The 19895-nt window shown below is 42.8% G+C and overlaps 1 pseudogene; it reads right to left on the bottom strand.

The window, feature by feature from the left end:
* Positions 1–753: 753 nt before the first annotated feature.
* LOC121552153 lies at positions 754–19643 on the bottom strand (annotated as a pseudogene).
* Positions 19644–19895: the final 252 nt, after the last annotated feature.

Consider the following 19895-nt stretch of genomic DNA (forward strand, 5'->3'; position numbering starts at 1 on the left):
ATGCAGTTCCACCTCCGACACCGCCAAAACGACTGCTATGGGAATGTACTGTGTTTTCTGCAGTATCATTATTAAGTAATTTGTTGCAAACCAACCTAAAGGTCCAGTGTCATGTGTCACTCTTAAAACATGTTATTACATTGAAATATATACTATATGTTAAATGATGTACTAATCTAATAAAATAAAACACTCAAGCACACATACATTGTATTAAAACAGCCCAAACACATTTTTAAATGTGCTGTAATTGACAAACAGCTTCCCATTGACTCAAGTATTTACACTAATGCCTTTGTACAGAACATGTCATGAGGTGTTTGCAGTTTCTATTGATTGGAACAAGTAGGCCTATTGGAATTCATTCAAATAAATGTTGTCGTACTCATAACCAGTGGTTTTACTGAAGACTCACAGCTTAAGAGGTCAAACAAACTAAAAATAAATACAAATGTGCATCTTCTGATACGTCACAGGAATCGTACAGGCGAAATATGTGCATATCCAGAAACGTTCATTAAAAACAAATGACTTTCAAAATCTTGCCCAACTTCTATGTAGAATAAAATTAGCACTTTGGGAGTAAAACAGGGCACACGTTTGTTTTCAATGATAGCCTAGCTTTTGCTTCATTATTAAACAACTCCCGAACCAGAAATCCTGCCATGTCCTGTGAGGAACAGTTAGAACAGTGGCTACCACAACATCATGGACACATGCTGAGTGTAGCATCATTCAGTGGAAATGTTGAAGTCACGAGGAGGAGTCTGTTCTTGGTTTCTTGGTCTCTGAGCTCCTAGACAACCCATCAACTCCAGCTGCCATGTGACCAACTCTCTCTTCATTCAGACTCTTCACAAACTGGACAACCTCCGGGTGGTGGAATCAGCCTGAGGTGGAGGGAGATTGAAAGAAACAAACATTTTACACCACCTTTACATAGCCCATAGAGCCGATTATCAGCCCTCACTACCAAGTTAAAGGAGAGATAGTACCTACCTTGTGTAGAAGCAAAGAACTCCTGTAGCCTGCCTGGTTTCTCATCCAGCTCCTTGTACTCATGGACCTGCAGAATCATCTCTAGCAGGTCAAACTCTTTCACCAGCTTAGCAGTGCTCGACTGGCTCTCGTACTCCTGGGGACAAACAGTGTGGGAGGAGTGTGAGCAGTGATTCAATTAAGCTGGAGCTTCCCAGTGCTGAGCTCCTGAACCTTGGGTTAAAGAGAAAGGTAGGATTAAAGTATGATAAACCAAGGTTAGGGCTATGCCAATTAGGGTAAGGTTTGAGGCTAGGGTTAGGGTTGAGCAGGGATGTCCACATGAAGTTAGGGTTGTGTTTTAGGCTAGTGTTAGGCTGGGGTGTGGACATTAAGCTAGGGTCAGGGTTGTGGTTAGGGTTGAGCCAGGTTGTTGACATGAAGCTAGGCTTAGGGTTGTGGTTGAGGCTAGAGTTAGGGTTGTGGTTGAGGCTAGGGTTAGGGTTGTGGTTGAGGCTAGAGTTAGGGTTGTGGTTGAGGCTAGGGTTAGGGTTGAGCTAGGGTGTAAACATGAAGCTAGAGTTAGGGTTGAGGCTAGGATTAGGGTTGAACCGGGATGTGGAGGGATAGGGCTCCACCACCTCCAAATTACTAATTTAACCACTGGGTGTGTGGAGGAACGGGGAGGAACAAACATACTACAGGCACAGAAAGATGAAGGTAGCAAAGTGGAAAACAGCTGTGACTGACCTCCCAGAGTTCATAGATCTCTTTCCTTAAGCCCTCCTGAGTATGTTGCTTCCTGAGAAAGAAAGGATTGTCATTGGCTGATATTTCTGAGAAATCAACAAATCTACCATTTCCTACATGTTGACACCATGGAGGGTTTGGAATAATTAATTTGCCTCTTCCCGTCTGTTTCTCTGCTTTACCAACATTGTCTGCTGGTACAATATCACCCACAATGCATTCTGCCATGTCATGAACCAAGGCCAACTTCATGCACCTGAGAGAGGTAATTCATAAAAATTAATAATACCATAAATACATCAAATACAGTATATATTATAAACCTAGTATGAAAAAGCATGAAAAACTGCAAGAAAGTAATGAAATGTTTATAACAACTTATATTACAGCAGCATTTGAATTTTGAACAGATGAGTGTGCAGACCAACTTTACCTTTCTTTATTGACCTTGTGATCTGTTATTGTCAGCGCCATCATGGACATTCTGTACATGTGGTCAGACACACTCTCTGGCTGTTTCACGTTCCTGTACACCCAGCCCGTCCTGCAACTGGATCCCGGACTTCCTGACGGGGCGCCTCCAGGTGGTAAGGGTAGGTAACAACACATCTGCCACGCTGATCCTCAACACGGGGGCCCCTCAGGGGTGTGTGCTCAGTCCCCTCCTGTACTCCCTGTTCACCCATGACTGCATTGCCAGGCATAACTCCAACACCATTATTGTTTGCTGACGACACAACAGTGGTAGGCCTGATCCCCGACAACGATGAGACAGCCTATAGGGAGGAGGTCAGAGACCTGGCCATGTGGTGCCAGGATAACAACCTCTCCCTCAACAAAGGAGATGATTGTGGACTACAGGAAAAAGAAGTGGACCGAGCACGCCCCCATTCTCATTGATGGGGCTGTAGTGGAGCAGGTTGAGAGCTTCAAGTTCCTTGGTGTCCACATCACCAACAAACTATCATGGTCCAAACACAGTCGTGAAGAGGGCACGACAAAGCCTATTCCCCCTCAGGAGACTGAAAAGATTTGGCATGGGTCCTCAGATCCTTAAACAGTTATACAGCTGCACCATCTAGAGCATCCTGACTGGTTGCATCACTGCCTGGTATGGCAACTGCTCGGCCTCCGACTGCAAGGCACTACAGAGGGTAGTTTAGGTGAACCTGTAGTAAATAAAAGCCTGGCCAGAAATGTGTGTAATGCTCAAATAGAGCCAATAGATGGCATCATAAACAAGGCTATGCGCAAACCATAAACTCAGCACTGTCCGAACAGTTGTTTTAGGTATTTTGAACAATCAGATCAGCTCTGAAAAATATCTGATGTAAAAAGATCTGATGTTATTGCCGAAAAGTCCAATTAGTGGGAGAAAGATCAGAATTGGGCTGCCTGTCTAAATGCAGCTTACTAGTTGACAATGTATGTACAGATTGTTTCTTTGAAAATGTATTCATATTCTGACACATAAAATACCTTATAACATGTTTTTTAAATGTTAATAAAATGATTTTTATGAGCAATAGAATGCCGCCCAAAATGATACACATTACAATTGGACTCGCTTTGAAGCTGTCTGGTAAATTAAGTCTGGCTTAATGCCCAGGAAATTAGTATCCTAATCATTATACCAGGAATCTCTCTCATATTAGAAAAATACCTTTAACTTGGCATTATGATGTCCAACCTATATACGTAGTTTCCCCAAGTGTGTGAAAACTAAGTGCATGAGAAACAAAGTTTCTAAAGGAATTGTCTGTTTGATAGAGTCAGATACATTTTATGGAAATTAATGATTGTGTGTTCATAATCTCCAAATATTTACAAAGTGAGTATTTAGACCCTTCTTTCCTTCTGTTGCTGTTAAATCTGTTTCCCCTGTATCTTTAGAAGTTGTGGCCTTGGCACGTCTGATGAGGCATTATGTGATGAGGTGTGAATGACGGAGTCAGGCGCAGGAGGTAAAACACCGAAATCCAGAGTTTATTCAGTGTACGTGAATAAAGTGCAGCAAGCGTAAAAACGAAACTAGCACAAGGGAAAAATCCACCTTGGCTACATACAAGGAAAGAGTAGCTCAACCGAGCTACTCACTCTCACAATGAACAATCACTCACAAAGGACAAGGGGGCAGAGGGAACACTTATACACAGACTAATGAGGGAATGAGTACCAGGTGTGTGTGATTGACAAGACAAGACAAATGGAGTGATGATAAATGGAGCGGTAGTGGCTAGTAAGCCGGTGACGATGAACGCCGAAACCTACCCGAGCAAGGAGGAGGGGCAGCCTCGGCTGAATTCGTGACAGTACACCCTCCCCTTGACACGCAGCTCCAGCAGTGCGCCGACACCGGCCTCGGGGTCGGCCAGGAGGACGCGGAGCAGGGCGAGTCGGATGGCGATGATGGAAGTCCCTCAACAGAGAGGGATCGAGGATATCCCTCACCGGGACACAGCACCGTTTCTCCGGACCGTACCCTTCCTACTCTACGAGGTACTGAAGGCCCCCCACCCGGCACCTCGAATCCAGTATGGAACGGACAGAGTACGCCGGCGCCCCCTCGATGTCCAAAGGAGGTGGAGGGACCTCCCGCACCTCAGACTCCTGGAGCGGACCAGCCACCACAGGCCTGAGGAGAGACACATGAAACTAGGGGTTTCCCCCGCCCGATGAGGTGGCAATTTAGTTGCTTTATTCTTGGAGAAAACTTGTGCCAGATCATGGTATTCGGGGGAATGCGCACGGTGGAGGCACCGTCTGGACTTTCCACTGTGGTTGCACCAACGGAAACACCCAGATACCTACCCTGACACTCTCGCAACCACCCCGTGAGAACCCTCTGCGGCCATGAGAAAGTGGGGTTGTGGAGTGCTAGTCCCTAATGGTCGACTATCAAGTGCTCTGATGGGGCGTGGAATGGATAGGGGAACTAATGAAATGCCCTGGCGGCATGCAAAAGTTTTTTTCCATAAAGTTCCCAGCTGCGCTTGAATCTACTAGCGCCTTACACTTGGGAACTCTCATGTAATCAAGGAAGTATATGGGTATGGTACAGTGCGCATCAGAGGGCTCTGAACAAGTGTGGGTGCTCAATACCTGGGGTGATGCGAGAGTGCCCTGCCGGCCGCCTCCTGACCCAAAAGAGCGCTGACGACAACGTGTGGTGGAATGTCCCTTCATGCCATCCGATTGGCACTGGCACTGTCGTCTTCCGCTCTCTCAGTGCGCGGTACCACCCAGCTCCATGAGCTCTGGATCCGCGTTGGTCGGGGCGGGAACGGGCAGACCTCTTCCAGGACGTCCTCTGGTTGCCAGCAGGTTATCCAGACGAATGGCCATGTCCACCAGTTCGGTAAAAGACAAACTGGTGTCACAGCAGGCTAACTCCCGTCGGACGTCCTCCCATAGATGGCACCAGAACCGGTTGATCAGGGCCCGCTCGTTCCACCCGGATCCTGCTGCCAGAATCCGGAACTCCAGCGCAAACTCCTGTACTGTCCTCGTCCCCTGCCTCAAGTGGACAAGCTGCTCACCCGCCTCTCGACTCTCGGGCGGGTGATCGAAAACCGCCCGAAATAGGCGGGTGAACTCCCTGTAGTCCACCAACGCGGCTCCTCCTTCTCTCCAAACCGTGTTGGCCCACTCCAGGGCTTTCCCCGAAAGGCAGGAAATGAGGACGGACACCTGCTCTCGAATTGATGGCGCCGGCCTGACACTGGAGCAGTACAGCTCCAGTTGGAGAAGGAATCCCTGACATAGAGCCGGCGTCCCATCGAACGCCCGTGGTCGAGATATCTGGATCCCTCCGGGTGCTGTGATGTAGGTGGCTGGATCCGGTTGGTCAGCTGGTCTCGACGGATCGGTTCCTCTTCTCTCCAGGCGTTGGACGACCTGAAGAACCCGATCCATCGCTTCCCCCAAGCTGGCCAGCATAGTGGAATGTTGCTGGACCCTTGCCACTATTCCAGGCATGCACTCCTCTCCTGCTGACTCCATAGAGGTGAGTGATTCTGTGATTTTGTATGTTTGTCCACTGACAAAGAAATTATCAGTCTATAATTTTAATGGTAGGTTTATTTGAACAGTGAGAGACAGAATAACAACAAAAAAATCCAGAAAAATGCATGTCAAAAATGTTATAAATTGATTTGCATTTTAATGAGGGAAAAAAGTATTTGTTCTCCACTGAATCATTCAGATGTTCATTGGCAAACTTCAGACGGGCATGTATATGTGCTTTCTTGAGCAGGGGGACCTTGCGAGCGCTGCAGGATTTCAGTCCTTCACGGCGTAGTATGTTACCAATTGTTTTCTTGGTGACTATGGTCCCAGCTGCCTTGAGATCAATGACAAGATCCTCCTGTGTAGTTCTGGGCTGATTCCTCCAACTCCACGAGGTGAGATCTTGCATGGAGCCCCAGGCCGAGGGAGATTGACAGTTATTTTGTGTTTCTTCCATTTGCGAATAATCGCACCAACTGTTGTCACCTTCTCACTAAGCTGCTTGGCGATGGTCTTGTAGCCCATTACAGCCTTGTGTAGGTCTACAATCTTGTCCCTGACATCCTTGGAGAGCTCTTTGGTCTTGGCCATGGTGGAGAGTTTGGAATCTGATTGATTGATTGCCTCTGTGGACAGGTGTCTTTTATACAGGTAACAAACTGAGATTAGGAACACTCCCTTTAAGAGTGTGCTCCTAATCTCAGCTCGTTACCTGTATAAAAGACACCTGGGAGCCAGAAATCTTTCTGATTGAGAAGGGGTCAAATACGTATTTCCCTCATTAAAATGCAAATCAATTTATAACATTTTTGACATGCGTTTTTCTGGATTGTTTTGTTGTTATTCTGTCTCTCACTGTTCAAAAAACCTACCATTAATATTATAGACTGATCATTTCTTTGTCAGTGGGCAAACGTACAAAATCAGCACGGGATCCAATACTTTTTTCCCTCACTGTACATATATACATATATATACATATACATACACATACATATATATATATACATATATATATATATAATATACATATATATATATATATATATATATATATATATATATATATATATATATATATACACATATACACACATACACACACACACACACACACATACACACATACACACACATACATACACACATACATACATACATACATACATACATACATACATACATACACATACATATCCTTTAAAAATATATATTCCCCTTTATTACTTTCCAACCCCACCACCCTTTCCATACTTGGAGTAAAGTGAACAATAATGCTTAGGCCTCTACTTTCAGCTTATACCTATTATCTACATTTTATAGACACAGTCAATTTTACAATAATCATATTTTGTTAGTTTTTTCTCCTGAACTTCCTCTACTCTCAACCTCTCCGATCATTTTCATGATGTCCATCCGGTTTGCTTCTATATGCCATATCTTTCTAACTGTGCTCTTTCACAAAAGCTCCCAACCTACAACCTATATACGTATTATGGACACATTATGCTTACATTATTAGTTATCTTGTTATTATTTGTTGTTAGTTGTTATTAGTCCCATCCTTCAATTCCATTCAACACCTCCCATCTATCTTTTAACACCATCCATATAGGATTTCTATTTGCCATATATATTTCAACTGTACTGTGATGTCTTACAAAAGTTCTGAACATTTCTATTCTCATTGTTTCTACAGATTGTGAATTGAAAATAATTGTTTTTGCTAAAAGTATTATTATGTTATTGATCGATTGACTATGACTTTTCAGATCACCCAGTAATGCTATCTGAAAGGTTAGCTCCAGGTAAATATTGCAATCCTTTATCCATTCCTTGACCTGTGTCCAAAAACAAGCTACAAATGGACAGTACCAAAACAAATGATCTAATGATTCTGTCTCTTCGCAGCAAAATCTGCAGAGCTGGGAAGATTGTATCCCCCATATAAATAACATTCTATTGGTAGCAAGAATTTTATATAATAATTTAAATAGAAAGATTCTAAGTTTTGAATCCGGTGTCGTTTTGCGTATCAGTTCATAAACACTATGCCATGGGATCGGTACGTCAAAAATCTCTTCCCAACTATTTTGCAATCTATATGGGACGGCTGTCAATCCTTTGGTCCTTAAATGAAACTGATATACTTTTTTATTTATCACAGTTTTCCTTAACCAATTATGTTCTTTAATGCAAGGCCGACAGACAAGTTCCTTACTTTCTCCCCCTTCCACTTTCCTCTTCCCTTTTTGCGGTAAGGCTGCTATTATTTGGTTGTAATCTTGCGTAGAGCAGACATTTCCATATGTTTTTGTTAGCTGCATGTGCGACATAACTCCACCAGTCCTACCGATGATATAATTTACGAAGATTATACCTTTTTTAAACATTTTGTAAAAAAACAATTTTTGGGGTCAATTAGTATATTTGAGTTTAACCACAATATTTGTTGCATTATTTGTTCTATCGTTTCTGGAGGATTAAATTGAAATTGCAACCAACTTTCTATGGCTTGTTTTAGAAATAGTGATATTTGGGAAATTATCTCCTTTTCAAATAACTGAAAGTGAGAGGTTGTAATCTGAATAAAGGGGAAAAGGCCATTCTTGAACATTGGGTGAGACAATCTTACTAATTTGCTAGAGAACCAGTTCGGATTTAAGTATAACTTTTGTATGACTGAAGTTTTTAGTGATAAGTCTAATGCTTTAATATTAAATAATTTATGTCTTCCGAATTCATATTCATTATATAAATAGGCCCGTTTAATTTTGTCTGGCTTGCTGTTCCAAATAAAATTGTCACGATCGTCAAAAGGAGTAGACAAATGTGAACATACTTTATTATATTCACCACACGAACAAAAACAACAAAATGATACGTGAAGTCCTTGGTAACAAACACAAACCATACACGGAACAAGATCCCACAAAACACTGTGCCAAACAGGCTGCCTAAGTATGGTTCCCAATCAGAGACAACAAGCAACAGCTGATACTCGTTGCCTCTGATTGAGAACCATCCCGGCCAACACAAAAACACATGAGCTAGATAACGAACCTAGAACACAAACCATTAGAAACTACACACCCTGGCTCAACATTACAGAGTCCCAGAGCCAGGGCATGACAAAAATTGAATATTTTTTTCTCATATAATTTAAAAAACTGTTCGCTAGGCGTAGGCAAGACCATAAGCAAATAGGTAAACTGGGATAATACTAAAGAGTTAATCAGGGTGATTTTTCCACAAATTGACAGGAATTTACCTTTCCATGATATTGTGACTTTTGCAGTGGCGTGTATTCATTGATGCTTCCCCCCCAAAAATACCAAGAAAAAATAAAATAATGTATCTTTGGTCTCTCTGTGTTTCAGAATTTTCCTTCAATTCCCAAGAGGCTGGAGAAAGCATCCGAGCGAGCGAAACAGTGCCCATCTGTCTCAGTATGTGCAGGCCATCTATCTGATGCTGTCTGGTCAAAAAGAGCATTGAATGCCAGCGAGCATTTGGCTTCCCTTGATAAAAATAAATAAATAGACAATCAGCGTTGAGCTAAACTGAGTGAGCTCAACTGTTTTTGGTCCTGGAGCACCAAAAAAAGCGAGTTTGGATTTGGCTTCACACCAATCATAAGCCAAACGTTATTTACAGAAAAAACTTGAATTATTGCATGTTGTTGTGTCGTTGTGCTCCAGTGGCTAGCTAACTAGCTAAAATTGTCCGTTCCTAAATTAGCCATGGATGGAGATAGGGACTTGGCCTTGTGGTTTTACTTAATTCTATGTACTGGCCAATGATTATAACGGCGATTCTGATCTAACCATAAATTCATACATTGTGCCCCTGGCCTGAGAGGATGGAAGTTCAATATGTACAGTTGAAGTCGGAAGTTTACATACACCTTAGCCAAATACATTTCAACTCAGTTGTTCACAATTCCTGACATTTAATCCTAGTAAAAATTCCCTGTCTTAGGTCAGTTAGGATCACCACTTTATTTTAAGAATGTGAAATGTCAGAATAATAGTAGGGAGAATGATTTATTTCAGCTTTTATTTCTTTCATCACATTCCCAGTGGGTCAGAAGTTTACATACACTCAATTAGTATTTGTTGGCACTGCCTTTAAATTGTTTATCTTGGGTCAAACGTTTCGGGTAGCCTTCCACAAGCTTCCCACAATAAGTTGGGTGAATTTTGGCCCATTCCTCCTGACAGAGCTGGTGTAACTGAGTCAGGTTTGTAGGCCTCCTTGCTCACACACGCTTTTTCAGTTCTGCCCACACATTTTCTATAGGATTAAGATCAGGGCTTTGTGATGGCCACTCCAATACCTTGACTTTGTTGTCCTTAAGCCATTTTGCCACAACTTTGGAAGTATGCTTGGGGTCATTGTCCATTTGGAAGACCCATTTGCGACCAAGCTTTAACTTCCTGACTGATGTCTTGAGATGTTGCTTGAATATATCCACATAATTTTCCTTCATCATGATGCCATCTATTTTGTGAAGTGCACCAGTCCCTCCTGCAGCAAAGCACCCCCACAGCATGATGCTGCCACCCCCATGCTTCACGGTTGGGATGGTGTTCTTCAGCTTGCAAGCAGCCCCCTTTTTCCTCCAAACATAACGATGGTCAATATGGCCAAACAGTTCTATTTTTGTTTCATCAGACCAGACATTTCTCCAAAAAGTATGATCTTTGTCCCCATCTGCAGTTGCAAACTGTAGTCTGGCTTTTAAATGGCGGTTTTGGAGCAGTGGCTTCTTCCTTGCTGAGCAGCCTTTCAGGTTATGTCGATATAGGACTTGTTTTACTGTGGATATAGATAATTTTGTACCTGTTTACTCCAGCATCTTCACAAGGTCCTTTGCTGTTGTTCTGGGATTGATTTGCACTTTTCGCACCAAAGTACGTTCATCTCTAGGAGACAGAACGTGTCTCCGTCCTGAGCGGTATGAAGGCTGCGTGGTCCCATGGTGTTTATACTTGCGTACTATTGTTTGTACAGATGAACGTGGTACCTTCAGGCGTTTGGAAATTGCTCCCAAGGATGAACCAGACTTGTGGAGGTCTACAATTTTTTTTCTGAGGTCTTGGCTGATTTCTTTTGATTTTCCCATGATGTCAAGCAAAGAGGCACTGAGTTTGAAGGTAGGCCTTGAAATACATCCACAGGTACACCTCCAATGGACTCAAATGATGTCATTTAGTCTATCAGAAGCTTCTAAAGCCATGACATCATTTTCTGGAATTTTCCAAGCTGTTTAAAGGCACAGTCAACTTAGTGTATGTAAACTTCTGACCAACTGGAATTGTGATGCAGTGAATTATAAGTGAAATAATCTGTCTGTAAACAATTGTTGGAAAAATGACTTGTTACATGCACAAAGTAGATGTCCTAACCGACTTGCCAAAACTATAGTTTGTTAACAAGACATTTGTTTAGTGGTTGAAAAACGAGTTTTAATGACTCCAACCTAAGTGTATGTAAACTTCTGACTTCAACTGTAGCTAGATGTAGTAGGCTAATGTTAACTAGCTGGCCTGGTGCATCATTACCCATGAAAGGAAAGGATAGCGAGCAAGCATTTTAGCCAGGTAACCTAGGACACCAAAAAACAAAAAGCGTGTACTGTATGACAGAGTCATGAAAGAGAGGAGGATGGCATTGGCGTTTCTGGGTGATTCAACATACACACACACACATACAGTGAGGGAAAAAAGTATTTGATCCCGTGCTGATTTTGTATGTTTGCCCACTGACAAAGACATGATCAGTCTATAATTTTAATGGTAGGTTCATGTGAACAGTGAGAGACAGAATAACAACAAAAAAATCCAGAAAAACGCATGTCAAAAATGTTATAAATTGATTTGCATTTTAATGAGGGAAATACGTATTTGACCCCTCTGCAAAACATGACTTAGTACTTGGTGGCAAAACCTTTTTCTTGTAGTTGGCCACCAGGTTTGCACACATCTCAGGAGGGATTTTGTCCCACTCCTCTTTGTAGATCTTCTCCAAGTCATTAAGGTTTCGAGGCTGACGTTTGGCAACTCGAACCTTCAGCTCCCTCCACAGATTTTCCATGGGATTACGTTCTGGAGACTGGCTAGGCCACTCCAGGACCTTAATGTGCTTCTTCTTGAGCCACTCCTTTGTTGCCTTGGCCGTGTGTTTTGGGTCATTGTCATGCTGGAATACCCATCCACGACCCATTGTCAATGCCCTGGCTGAGGGAAGGAGGTTCTCACCCAGGATTTGACCGTACAGGGGGTCAAATACTTATTTCCCTCATTAAAATGCAAATCAATTTATAACAGTTTTGACATGCGTTTTTCTGGATTTTTGTTGTTGTTATTCTGTCTCTCACTGTTCAAATAAACCTACCATTAAAATTATAGACTGATCATTTCTTTGTCAGTGGGAAAATGTACAAAATCAGCAGGGGATCAAATACTTTTTTCCCTCACTGTATGTGCTTTCTTGAGCAGGGGGACCTTGCGGGCGCTGCAGGATTTCAGTCCTTCACGGCGTAGTGTGTTACCAATTGTTTTCTTGGTGACTATGGTCCCAGCTGCCTTGAGATCACTGACATGATCCTCCCGCGTAGTTCTGAGCTGATTCCTCCTCCTTTTTCCCTCACTGTACACACACAGAAATCAGTACCATGGACAGCCATATCATATTTAGTTTACGTTGATTGGACTAAATTGTTTTTTGTATCTTAGTTGTCACTGTATTAGAGTAAGCATAGGCGATTTGATGCGGTGATTGCAGTAACTATCCGTGGTTCTAAATCAATAGTTGTTTAGTAGTCCAAAAATATCAAAAACATTACCTTGATTGACAACGCTGTAGTCATGTAACTGTTTGTTACATACAGTATGTTTTGTGAACTTCCCTGGACAGATGTTGCTCTCCAGTTTTGTGATGAAACAAAGGTGTAGTTGAATTTATTCTGCCACTGTGTCCTCTTATTGTCTCAAACTTAAGCCTAAATATCACGGTGTTGAGGCATATGAACTAACAGGCTATAGAGCAAACAACGCAATTATCAAAACACATAGGTTGTAATATGGCATTTTCTTTCTTGGATTGGCTTCCCCTGTGATTTTACCCACACACCGCTACTGGACTTTTGTGTTCTAAATTGTTGCTAAATCTTCAACCCATGACACATAGAATACCCTCCAACATGTTTATTTCTAGAAATAGGCCTATGTCCCATCCCCAACTGAGTTGTGTTATGTTTGTCTCTCAGTGTCTTTACAACCAAGCAGCTGTGAGCCCACATTTCGTCATGATGATGGCAAAGGATATGGGTCTCTTCCTCCCTCTTGGGTTGTAATGCTATATCCAGGGTGTGTGTCCTGTCAGAGAGACAGGGACAGTCTCGTTGGTGGATGTCAGCCTCATCCACCTGTGCCACCACACTTCCTACCTACATTGTTTCCTCCAGACAGACACTCTATTTAGGGGCATGGTAGACAAACATACCCAGCCTGGAAGGGCTCTCTCTGGGGCACGACTGGGGGGTTAAATGGGTTTAATGGATGATATAACCGACCAAAGTCCGCTTTGATGTGGATTGTAGAGCAGTAGTAATTGAAGTATCAGTAAACTCTGTACTCTTGTGCTACTGTAATGCCTATGTTTGAAATGATAGACTATAGTCAGCTTATACTATATCTGTAATTGTTCCCAACTTTGGAATGTGTTGGTGAGCCTGAGAAATAATGTTTGAATAGTTTCCATCGTCATTAGCCCCTAAGCAGACTATGTTATTAACCTTTCTGAGTAATTACCATTGGCTTCCTAAGCTGCTGACAGAGTGAAATGTTTTCCCTCTGAGTATGGTTTCATCTTCAAGATGGAACAAGTTCCCAGTTCAGACAAAACCATGCCCTTTGAAATCATTCAAACATTACCTGCATTACTGTTAGTCAAGATGCCGTTCATCTGCTTAAAGTTCTGCTAAGAATCTCATATCATATCAACGGGGGGATGTTTTCAATTGACCCTAGGGCATGTAGGGAAAGAGTCCCTTCACAGGTCAATGTGATGGCTGTTAGACAATAACAACATCCACTCTGTTCATGTTGTCAAAACAATGATAGCTGCTGCACTCCTCCCTCTATTTACAGGAAACAACAAGTTCCTTCCTCCCATCCATCCTCTGCTCCGTGGGGTAAAAAATAGACCCAGCCAGTTGCCCAACCAAAGGGACAGCTAGGATAGCTAGCTGGTGACTGCTCATCTCTTAGGGGCCGATTACTACCTGAGTTGAGCAAGCGTAAATGGAACATAATTCCCTTTTTATGCACTTGTCTCACTAAGCGTATTCTGACCTTGAATTTTAGCATGAGAATAGCATGCTATTCACCTGCTTTTCGTTGGGGGTGGAGATCAAAGAAATGAAGGTATGGCGGAGGTGTGTCTACAGATATGCCATATTCTGACCTTGAATTCCATAATAATTCCACCACTTTTACACGCAATGAAAGGATGAATAAGGTCTAGCAACCTGTCGGTTCCAAATGGAACATCATCTACTTTTTTTCAATAGAAATAACACCATTCTCAATGCACTGTACAAATTGATAAGAGCTATTGATAAGAGGTAAATGAGTAAGCTGTTTGGAAAAGGGGATTCTAAATATAAATTACAATTGTTTTAGATCTATTTTACCTTATGATTGCTGGAGACAAATGTGAAACCAGTTATATGGCAGCAAACTTAAGCTTTTCCGCAGGGACGTTGATGAAATGCTGGCCTTATAACTTGGGATGAAATTTGGAGACCCAAGCTATAGGCTTCTGTAGCCATGCACAAATTACAGTATAGAGCCAAACTTACTGAGTTGATTTATGATTTCTAGAATCCTTTAATTATATGCCCAGATTTTTCACTGTATTTTTTACAATTTGTATTGTTTTAAATATTAGCCACTATCGATAGCCACCCACATACATTTATAACTGTCACTGACTTTAGTGTTAGTTTCCTTACATTTTGCATCATTACATTACATTGTTGATGTACCTTTCTTTCCTCTGTCATGTTAGTGGTGTTGTTCCTGAGGATCGCTAGCTATAGTGGATCATATTAAGCTAATGTATTACAAGTTGTGCAATAATTTGGGACATGTAGCCTATTTGAATCATTATGGAACGCAGACCATACATAGTAGTTTAAAGCTGGAGCCTGGCACACGGTTTACAATGACTGGACCATTATCACAGTTCCATGATTAGTGAAGATTATTAGTGTAGATTTATAGGACTACTCTTCAACCCCCATTTTACACTTTTCTCACCTTCCAATATTTCATGTATTGAACAATTGAATATAGCAACTTTCAAGATGAATCAAACCACTGTATTTTTTATTCACCAATATATTTAGTGGGTAAAGGTGCTCCAAACCAGTTTTTTTATTATTCATAAATACATTACTAACCCTAAATATTATACAAGATCAGAGCATTTGTTTATTTACCAATTGGTGCTGAAAAGGAGACAAATATCTCAAATCAAATCAAATCACATTTTATTGGCCACATGCGCCGAATACAACAGGTGCAGACATTACAGTGAAATGCTTACTTACAGCCCTTAACCAACAGTGCATTTATTTTTAATAAAAAAGTAAAATAAAACAACAACAAAAAAGTGTTGAGAAAAAAAGAGCAGAAATAAAATAAAATAACAGTAGGGAGGCTATATATACAGGGGGGTACCGGTGCAGAGTCAATGTGCGGGGGCACCGGCTAGTTGAGGTAGTTGAAGTAATATGTACATGTGGGTAGAGTTAAAGGGACTATGCATAAATAATTAACAGAGTAGCAGCAGCGTAAAAAGATGGGGTGGGGGGGCAGTGCAAATAGTCCGGGTAGCCATGATTAGCTGTTCAGGAGTCTTATGGCTTGGGGGTAGAAGCTGTTGAGAAGTCTTTTGGACCTAGACTTGGCACTCCGGTACCGCTTGCCGTGCGGTAGCAGAGAGAACAGTCTATGACTAGGGTGGCTGGAGTCTTTGACAATTTTGAGGGCCTTCCTCTGACACCGCCTGGTATAGAGGTCCTGGATGGCAGGAAGCTTGGCCTCAGTGATGTACTGGGCCGTACGCACTACCCTCTGTAGTGCCTTGCGGTCGGAGGCCAAGCAGTTGCCATACCAGGCGGTGATGCAACCAGTCAGGATGCTCTTGATGGTGCAGCTGTAGAAACTTTTGAGGATCTGAGGACCCATGCCGAATCTTTTCAGTCTCCTGAGGGGGAATAGGCTTTGTCGTGCCCTCTTCACGACTGTCTTGGTGTGTTTGGACCATGATAGTTCGTTGGTGATGTGGACACCAAGGAACGTGAAGCTCTCAACCTGTTCCACTACAGCCCCGTCGATGAGAATGGGGGCGTGCTCAGTCTTCTTTTTTTTCCTGTAGTCCACAATCATCTCCTTTGTCTTGGTCACGTTGAGGGAGATGTTGTTATCCTGGCACCACACGGCCAGGTCTCTGACCTCCTCCCTATACGCTGTCTCATCGTTGTCGGTGATCAGGCCTACCACTGTTGTGTCGTCAGCAAACTTAATGATGGTGTTGGAGTCGTGCCTGGCCATGCAGTCATGGGTGAACAGGGAGTACAGGAGGGGACTGAGCACGCACCCCTGAGTATTTCTGTGTATTTGTGTATTTACATGGATTTCTTTAATTGATCCCTAATATTCTGAACCGTTCTCTCCAAATATTCTAGTCTGTCGAGAAAATTCAAATTAAATGTACACCAAATTTAAAGGGATGGCTTTAATAAATGTACTGAAAACTCTATTGAATGAAAATTCCACGAGAAACTCTGTTGGCCAGCAAGTGGGAGGGTTTTCAGCGGTTGAATTAAATGTATTCAGCGCACACAAGGGAACAACGCCTGCAAAGACCATTACGCACCTGCATAAGGTAAGTCTGAATACCAACTACTGAGAAGTGCGTACGAAAGGTGTGCATAGGTAAGGCGTACATTTCTTAAGTCTGAATCGGCCCCAAATGTATCGTCCCATCCTCTATTTTTAGGTTTTTGTCTGTGTTACATTTTTTTTTTTTTTAAGACGTCCTCCTAACCTTTGACTCCCCAGTTTGACTCTAGTTGCTAAAAAATTAGGGCCTGGCACTAAAAATGGTCTGGGAAATCTTTAGGGGGATTTTACATGTTTTCCGGCCATCCTGAGGATCCTCTCGGCGAGAGTGATGGTAATTGTGAGGCTGGCTGGACGTGGGGACAGTTTCTCGTGAGAATGCCGTACCGCCTTGCGTTGGGCTTGCGGGGGGATGTTTACTGAGAGCGCCCGCACGGGGTCTTCCGAGCGAGCATCACTCAGAGGTCTTGCTCTCTGCACCAGACTGTCATTGTAACTCCCATGTCCTCCTCCCTGGCTGGCTACTCTGCTATATATCACTGCCTAGTGATTTAGCCACTGTTGTTGAGTGACATTGTAAAGACTAAGAGCGGGCCCCTACACTGAGGCACAATTAGTAGCACACTTCAGAGTTTCACAAATCTTTTTTATATTTCATTTAGCTTATGATTCTAGCATTTTATTCATTTTATTTAGTGGTGAATTTCATTAACAACTGGAACAACTTATATTTTACATTTTAGTTTATTTTATAATTGTTTTGTTCTCAAAAGCTAAAGGTGATATAAGAAGGTTGATTAAACCAGAGAATGTCAGAAATGCAGTTTGTGTCTGGTCTTGGTCTATTGATGTGATATTTGTCTTGTTAAGCACACTTAGATATGCCTGACTAACAGGCTATAGACAAGATTTCTGGCCAGGATGGCATCAAGAAGAAGTAAATAAGGTAGTGCACATCCTTTTTGCCTGGGTTACCTTGGCAACAGGTAATTGATCCCAGGCCCTGGAATCCCCCAGCTGCTCTCTCTGGGTGTTGCCAGAGCGCAGCTTCCTACCAGTCAGCAACCAGCAGCAACAACGCTTCTGTGGAAAACCATGGTGGCAAACAAATAGCATCACTTGCAATGCCTTGTGCAGAGTCTGTCAGACAGAGGAGGGCTGTGTCCCTGCAGGCCATGTGAATGGGAAGAGGTTAGGGCCAGAGCCGGTGAAACATGAGCCTCAGCAACACTGCTCACTGCACCTCAAATGAGCAGAGCACTACCTTGAAGTGAGCGACCTCGGCCCGGTCATAAACATGGTTCACAGGGGAAGACAGGAAAATCTGTATTTTTCTGGGAGAGGAGAAGAGGAGAAGAGGACTGACTGGGGGCTCGATCACACTGCTGCTTTCTTCTCTTCTCTGGGAGAGTGGGAAGAAAGGAAATTGTAATTCATGGCTCCTCTCCTATGACTAAGAGACTTTGAGAGGTCATGTACACTGCGTATACCAAACATTAGGAACACCTTGTGTCAAGTTGGCTGGATGTCATTTGGGTGGTGGACCATTCTTGATACACACAGGAAAATGTTGAGCGTGGAAAAACCCAGCAGCATTGCAGTTCTTGACACAAACCGGTGCGCTGGGCACCTACTACCTTACCCCGTTCAAAAGCACTTCAATCTTTTGTCTTGCCCATTTACCCTGTGAATGGCACACATACACAATCCATGTCTCAATTGTCTCAAGGCTTAAAAATCCATCTTTAACCTGTCTCCTCCCCTTCATCTACACTGATTGAAGTGAAATTAACAAGTGACATTAATAAGGGATCATAGCTTTCACCTGGATTCACCTGGTCAGTTTATGTCATGGAAAGAGCAGGTGTTCTTAATGTTTGTATACTCAGTGTATGTTAGGCTCATTCGGGAGGCCCAAAGCACAGCTTAGCTCACTTACGAAAAGAGGAGGTGGAACTTGCCATGTCCCTAACATATATAATTTATCTGTTTGAATACACTGGTTTATCATCTAAAAGTTATGATAACAGATATGTATATCTTGTTTAACCCTGTATTTTCAAAGAGTGATCTATAATCACTCATTCTGAAAATGATAATCAGTTGTTTCTATGGAGAATAGTCTCTTTCCTCAGGCGTGGTTATGGCTTGTTGTTGTTCACTGTTAGCTGAATGTGGAGAGTGATTTTTTTTCTTTCGATTTATTGGCGGTGTGACAGGACATTTAACCCTGCCTTTGGCATTACGAGGGAGCCCTTTCAGCTGCTCTGTGGGGTGCGATGCTTCCCAGATGGAGCAATGCCACAGCCCAACGCCATCACTCCAATGTGCTTCAGAACAGAATAATTAAACAGATTGAACGAGATCTTAAGCACCTACAAATTCGTAACATTTTGTATGAATTGGAATTCATAACATATCATACAAATTTCAGGGGAAAAAATGTTTTTTGGTGGGGGACGTAACATATAATACAAAATGGATGACATTGTACACAATTGTGCACCATTTTCAGGGACCCGTTTTGGCTTGTGAGCAATACTTTCAAAACTATTGGCTGAATTTATACAAAACCTTTCTAGCATGTTGATTCTGATTTCCAATATTCTCATGTTTCTCTAAACATATCCAGTCCTCTTGAATTTCAGAGGATGTATCAATTTTGAATTGATACAAAATGTCAATGTATTTGATGTTGTGTACTGTATAAAACCTTCCACCTAAATGTTGACGTACAACTCTGAGGGCCCAAAAAACCCCCACAAAGGTAGGGAATAGACTAGGGCGTCAGCGCCCAGTGGGCTGTCTGTAACTGTAACTCTAACTCTGTTGGCCGTGGGTGACCCACTTCTCAGCCCTGTGTCTCAGATAAAGGGAGAGAGAGGGAACCGAGCTGAGCGTCGCGCCAGGAGACTTGCCTCCCAGTGTCTGCTCCCACGGCTCCAGCCCCGCCAGATCACTCTGTTCCCAGCACAGTGCCAGCCCCATGGGTCGCTGAGAGAGAGCCCTCGCCACCCCTCGCCACCCCTCGCCACCCTGCCTCCTCCCAGACTGCACACACAGAGTGCCACTGTCTGCTGTATGTACCACGGCCTGCCTGGCTGGCTGGCTGACTGGCTACTGCCACTGGCCACGTTGCGTAACAGGCTATCTGCTTGTACTGTTTTCTCTTGCTCTTTTTGGAATGTTGACAGGGCCACATTCATGTATTCCCAAAAGAACGAGGCTGGTTGGGTAACA

Source organism: Coregonus clupeaformis, chromosome 36, assembly GCF_020615455.1.
Source record: "Coregonus clupeaformis isolate EN_2021a chromosome 36, ASM2061545v1, whole genome shotgun sequence".
In the NCBI taxonomy this organism is placed as follows: domain Eukaryota; kingdom Metazoa; phylum Chordata; class Actinopteri; order Salmoniformes; family Salmonidae; genus Coregonus; species Coregonus clupeaformis.